Raw genomic sequence first — 5,917 nt, 5'->3', positions numbered from 1 at the left:
AAAGAGAAAACACCTGTCATCAAAGCATTCATTTTCCTCTGTGTATATAAAAGAAAATAAATATATATTTATTTAATTATAAATTAAATATGAAAACTATAAATTAATAACAGTATGTGAACAACTAAATTTAAAATTTGGATGATTACAGTGAGAAGGCTCAGTGAGGAGGAGGTTTGAGGCATTTGACAACTTTGAAAGTGATTACAGAATTTTTCAGTTTGATGAAAGTGAATTCAGGAAGAGCAACCAGAACTGGCCTTTAGGAGTGGGCAACAAGGAAGGCTGGGTGCAGAGAAAGTTGCCTGTACGGAAAACACAAAGGGAAAGCAGTCATAGGGCAAGGACAAACATCTTGGCGTAGGTTTACAGGAAAAGAGAAGAAGAGCTTCAGTATGGTTCTAGGTAGGTTTGGGTAGTTAGACCCAAAGTTAGAAGGACCCAAGTACATACAGTAATATTCCTAATGGATCTGAGGATCCACTTTGGCAGAAAGAGTTATGCTTTAGGGAGTTTTTTTGGCTTTTGGTTTTGTTTTGATAGTGGCTGGTTTTATTACAAGAGTACTAAAATCCAAATAATATTTTAAGATTAAAATGCAGACATGGATTCTACATCATTTTGGAGGCCAGTGAACTAAGTCAGGTCAGATCATAGACATTCAGCCTTGCTTGTCTTTCTTCCTGTCCACCGCTGAACCCTTCACTGTCCACCGCTGAACCCTTCGCTGTCCACATCTGTGTTTCTGCTTTGCATATCTTGCCTTCATCTTACACAGTTTCTTCTCAACTTCATCCACCTGCCAGAGGCGGGAATCACAGTAGACATCCAGTAAGAAAGATTGAGTACACAGGTAACAGATCTTCGATACAATCTGTATTAATAAATCGCTACAGAGAATATTTCTGATATTTTCAAATTTTAATAACAAATAGTCCAAAGTGATGAAAATGGTTAGAAGGAATCAGAGAAAAATTGTATTTTAATGTGGGTAATTGGAGTAAAGTTCATACAGTAGATCTTGGGAATTAAAGCATTGCCAGTGATATGCCAAATTATTTTTACCTACATTTTGTAGTAAAACCACCCTGGGTAACAGTATATCTCACTTAAACTGCAAAACAATTTCTCTAGTAGCCAATATACATTTAAACAGGTCTGTTGGTGTTCATTTTTTCAATTAAATATGATCCAGGAATTACTAAAAACTAACACAAGAGGCTGCAAAATTTAAAAAAAAAAGGTGCAACCTAACTAATTAATCCCCCTGTGAAGTAGCTATCACACATGGCATTTAAAAACCCATAAGATACTGAAAGCCATGTGACAAAATAAACAAGAAATTAGAATAAATTAGATGATAGTATTGTTAAGAACATTATATGTTAAGTCAAAGAGGAAAGGTATTTCAGATGGAGTTCAGGACACAAAATGATTGACAAATATAAGATCTGACTCTCAGCAGGTCATTTCCTGTCCTTAAATCTTTGACCTTTGCACACAGGTAAGCTGAGTTCAGGCTCTTGAAGTCCACTGTACCTGGATCTGCTTTCTTGAGGAAAGCCTTGTAGATACAAACATCTGTCTCAATGTTCTTGCCCTGGCTTTGTGGAAGCATGGTGTAAAGTGGATATAAGCAGTGGAAAGCCTAGAATAGAGTTAGCTTTGGGCAGGGTGGCTGAAGGACCTCGAGGATGAGAAGTGTCAGAGTCTTTAATAATCACACATCCAGAAGGCTGGCCTAGATTAGTAGTAACTGCATCCTTGGCTTATATGTAACCTGAATGAAGCAATTCCTGCCTTGGTAAATATTCCATTGTAAATGGGGTTTTCCAAACTCATCCAAGAACAGTGGAAGTCGTGGATAAGCACTATTTATATACTTGTGTGCTAATGGCAAAATGAAAAGAATAATGGCAAGGAAATGAGTTTGACTTTTCTTGATGTAAAATCTAATTAATTTATGAGATTATCTTTTATACTATGATGATTTTCTTCCTCTATATTTTCAGTATTAGAATATTCATTTTATTAAAATTACTAGTGTCAATAATTTTAGAAGTATTTTCAAATTAAACAGCACTCTGTCTTTCTGTTTTAAAATATGTCACACACAAAAAACTGTACTTCAAGAGGCAAAGCAAATGCAATCTTCTTAAATTATTTTTCTATATTGAGACATAATGAAGAGTAAATGGAATGGGTAATTCTTTTCTTTATTATCTAACTTTTCCCCCTAAGCTAAATAAATACTTGAACAATTGAAAAAAAATAAAGAAATGGAAGAGAACATTCTAGACAAGATTAGCCTAATGAGGAATATGGAAAAGAGAAACTCTTCATAGCTAGAACTTGGGGATCCCAGTCTTGCTCAGACATGCTCATATCCTTAGAGAAAAAAAAGGAGCCAAAAGGGAACTGAGATCATGCTAACTGGTAGAAAAAGTTACAAATGTCAGGATTCTAGACTTGTTAGGATTAGAAAGGAATAACCGTGACTCCGGATACCCACCAGTCTTAGGAAACCTGTCAGTCTGCAGGGAGGAGTCCACAGCAAAAAGATAATAGCACAGGCCAGATACTTCTGCTCTGAGCCCTGCCTCCAAAGGAATCTTAGCAACATGAACCGAAGTCACATCCACTGTGTGACTAACAATGCAGCAAAGGTCCAATGAGATTAGCAAGAGGTTGCCATGGCCACTGCAGCGTTACTGAAAACAGCTCTTTGAGGATTTGGAATTACACCATGTAAGTTGTGCTCCCTGATAAATTCAAAACCTTATGTCCTCTTGCTAAAAGTCATCCTCTCTCCAGTCCCTCATTTCATTGAAGTACATTTGAGACTATGGCTGCCTAGTTAATTTTCTATTGTAAAGAAATACTGTGGCCAGGGCAGGTTATAAAAGAAAGCATTTAACTGGGGGCTTGCTTACAGTTTAACAGGGTGATTGCCTCCATGATTTTCATGGCTGGGAGCAGGGCAGCAAGCTGGCAGACCTGATGCTGCCCCTGGAGCAGTAGCTAAGAGCTTATACTTGATGCAAGATGCAGAGAAAGAGAGGGGGAGGGAAGGAGGGAGGGAGAGAGAGAGAAAGGGAGGGAAAGAGAAAGAGAGGGAAAGAGAAAGGGAGGGAGCTCTGACAGGGAATGGTTGTGTGGACTTTTGAAAATTCCAAGCCTTCCCCCAGTGATACACCTCTTCTAACAAGGCCACACCTCTTTCCAAAAGGCCAAGCCTGCTAACACTTGCAAACATTCCATCAACAGGGAATCAAACACTCAAATATATTACCTTAAGGGGGTCATTCTCCCTCAAACCACCACAGTCACTCCAAACTTTATGGCTGCTCTTTATGACTTGAAGAAAAAGAGTCCCAGTAGAAGCTAAATATTGAAGACTTCCATCAGTCTTTAATGTGAGATGTTGAATCGCCACTTTACCCCTGAAATCTATCTACAGAGAAAGATATTTACCTACTCCAGTTTTGGCTTCTCTTTGAATGTGAAGTTTTCGATCATGATTCACATCAAGAGCACAATATTCGGAGCATCCCTGAGTCCCTCATGTTGGCTCTTTATAACCATTTTTCATTATGTCTGTGTCTTCCTATCGAGATCAGGGAATGCATAAAATACATCCTGCTACAGCAGGGAGGGATTACCACCCTATATTATCACTCACAGCTCATTAACCTCGAAACCCTGCTAACTAAGAAAATCCCCTCTAATGAGGTTTCCCTTGACTGCACTAAAGAACAAAAGGTCTGAAAGTTTTCCCTATTACCAATGTTCATCAAATTATTGCACTGTAATTAAAGTGTAACTTTGAGGCCAAAGAAGTAACGATGAAAAAATACTTTAATTTTGGTTTAAACTCTAAAAAGACCTGGTAGAGAACTTCAGTTTTGTTTGGTTTCCCTGAAGCCGTTGAGATCCACTCATTTGGGAAAGTGACATTCTTCAATCCACTACTTTGTACCAGGGACCTCTCAAAACATAGCGGTAGAGTCCGGTGGTATAAAATTAATATAATCTTTACTCTTCCCAAATATCAGCCTTCTCACTTCAACAACAATGTCAGCTTCTGCTACTGTGACACCATTTGTCACGGTGTTGAACCCTTTTCTGAGGCCAAGAGTAATAAAGTTAAAAAACTCAGTTAGTAGCTTGAAGTATCTTGGTCTATTTCTACTCGGAATTCTACAGTCAAAGTTCATTGTGTGATGCTACCACAGAAATGTTAAAGAGATGAGATGCTAATAAAACAAACAGGAAGAGCAACAGCCCCTAAAGAAATTTGTAATCTGGTGAAGGAGTTACAATTAAGTATGCTTACCTCTGAGCTTTGAGTTTTTAAATGCCCAAAATGCAAATAATAATTACCTCTTTTAGCTTTCTTGGAAGCCTGATTTATGTGTGGAGCATGTCCTCAGAGGAGCAGAGTAAAGAGGTAGGGACTTGTAGATTTCAAAGCAAAGGCTGAGGAGGGAATCTAACTGCTCCTTCCCTATGATGAGGGTATTCACTAGAGGCAGAGCAACCTTGACCACAGAATCCTGGAAGACTAATTAACAAGCCTAGTATTTCTAGAAATTCAAATAATTTTCATTGAAAACATTACAAATAAGTCTAATTTCACCAAGGACAATTAAACACATGGCATACACTAAGCTAAATACTATTACAATCTCAAAATGATGGAAATTCAGAATTTTGAACACACCTCTATGATAAGGCTCTACCTGTGCTAATCTGGTGAGGCATGTCTTATCTCTTCAGGAACTTTAGGTGGGAAAAAAAAATAAATGCGTGGATCGTTCCACAGTACATCTGCGAAAACACAAGGTTGTAAGTCACGTTGGAATTTATTCATGGTGGTGTCTCTCGAGTTGTTCTGAAACTGCAAAAATGTCTGTTGATAGAAATGTCTTCACTGTGTACCCAGCATAGGAGGGGGTGGGCTTGAACAGGGACATGTAAGCTGCATATCAGGTACCATTGATTTTAATTCCAGAGTTGCTTAGCATGCAGACACTATGATGCCAAGAAAATTTACCTGACAGACCTGAACTCACATTCAAACCCACTGTATATTATCAGACACCGTGCTTTTATGGTAGATGCAATGTTTTCGGCTCTCATTCAGCAAATAATGAATCTTTTGTATATAACCAAGAGCATCCATATTATTATGAATACAAAAATATTTAACATTTCTTCTTTAGGATTCACCACCAATCAGTATTTCACTTGTGTGTCTGCTTTTATCATTTACACCAGACAAATGAAAAAGAGGCTGAAATGGATAAAGTTTAACAAATCTTAAGAGTAGAAAGGATGGGAAAGAAAATAGGAGAACTGTGAATAAAGATAATTCCCGTGATTAAAGTATGTTGCCTATTAATATATGTGTTCAGGACATTTTGGGCTGGACAATATAACATATATAAGAAATACACATATAAACAATATTGTGATCTTATCAATGATTAGAGTAGTGAGTTTTCAGTATTGGTAAGTTTGACATTTTTGTTTGTATGGTTTGACCAGAGGTAAAATTTAAAGACTCATACCTACATCAAAATATCTTATGTTTCTCCAATCAAATATCATTTTTAATATATTAACCACACTTTTGGGTAGACCATGAAGAGTTGACCAACCCAAATTGAACAATTGAGCTCGATATTTCTGAAAATTATTTGTCTCGTGTTGCTTTGCTTGATCATTTTTGTCTTACTGGTTTCTATTTTTTCTTTGCTTGTATATTTTAGATCCCCTGTGTGTGTGTTTGTGTGCATTTATGTGTGTTTCTTTTGTTGTTTGTTTCTTTTAAGAGAAGGAAAACATTCATGAGTGCACGCACAGAGTTGGGTGAGTAGAACATGGGGAGGATCTCAGACGAGTTAAGGAAAGG

The 5,917-nt window shown here is 37.4% G+C and overlaps 1 long non-coding RNA gene across 1 annotated transcript; it reads right to left on the bottom strand.

Annotated features, from left to right (window-relative positions):
* Nucleotides 1–529: 529 nt before the first annotated feature.
* On the bottom strand, nucleotides 530–2,604 carry LOC147999703 (uncharacterized). Its single transcript, XR_015643119.1, has 2 exons — nucleotides 2,513–2,604; nucleotides 530–799 (listed from the first exon to the last, which is right to left on the bottom strand). It is a non-coding gene; the product is annotated as an uncharacterized LOC147999703 (long non-coding RNA).
* Nucleotides 2,605–5,917: the final 3,313 nt, after the last annotated feature.

This window comes from Rattus norvegicus, chromosome 18, assembly GCF_021556685.1.
Source record: "Rattus norvegicus strain SHRSP/BbbUtx chromosome 18, alternate assembly SHRSP_T2T, whole genome shotgun sequence".
NCBI lineage: Eukaryota > Metazoa > Chordata > Mammalia > Rodentia > Muridae > Rattus > Rattus norvegicus.
This window is presented reverse-complemented; position numbering and strand designations above follow the sequence as displayed.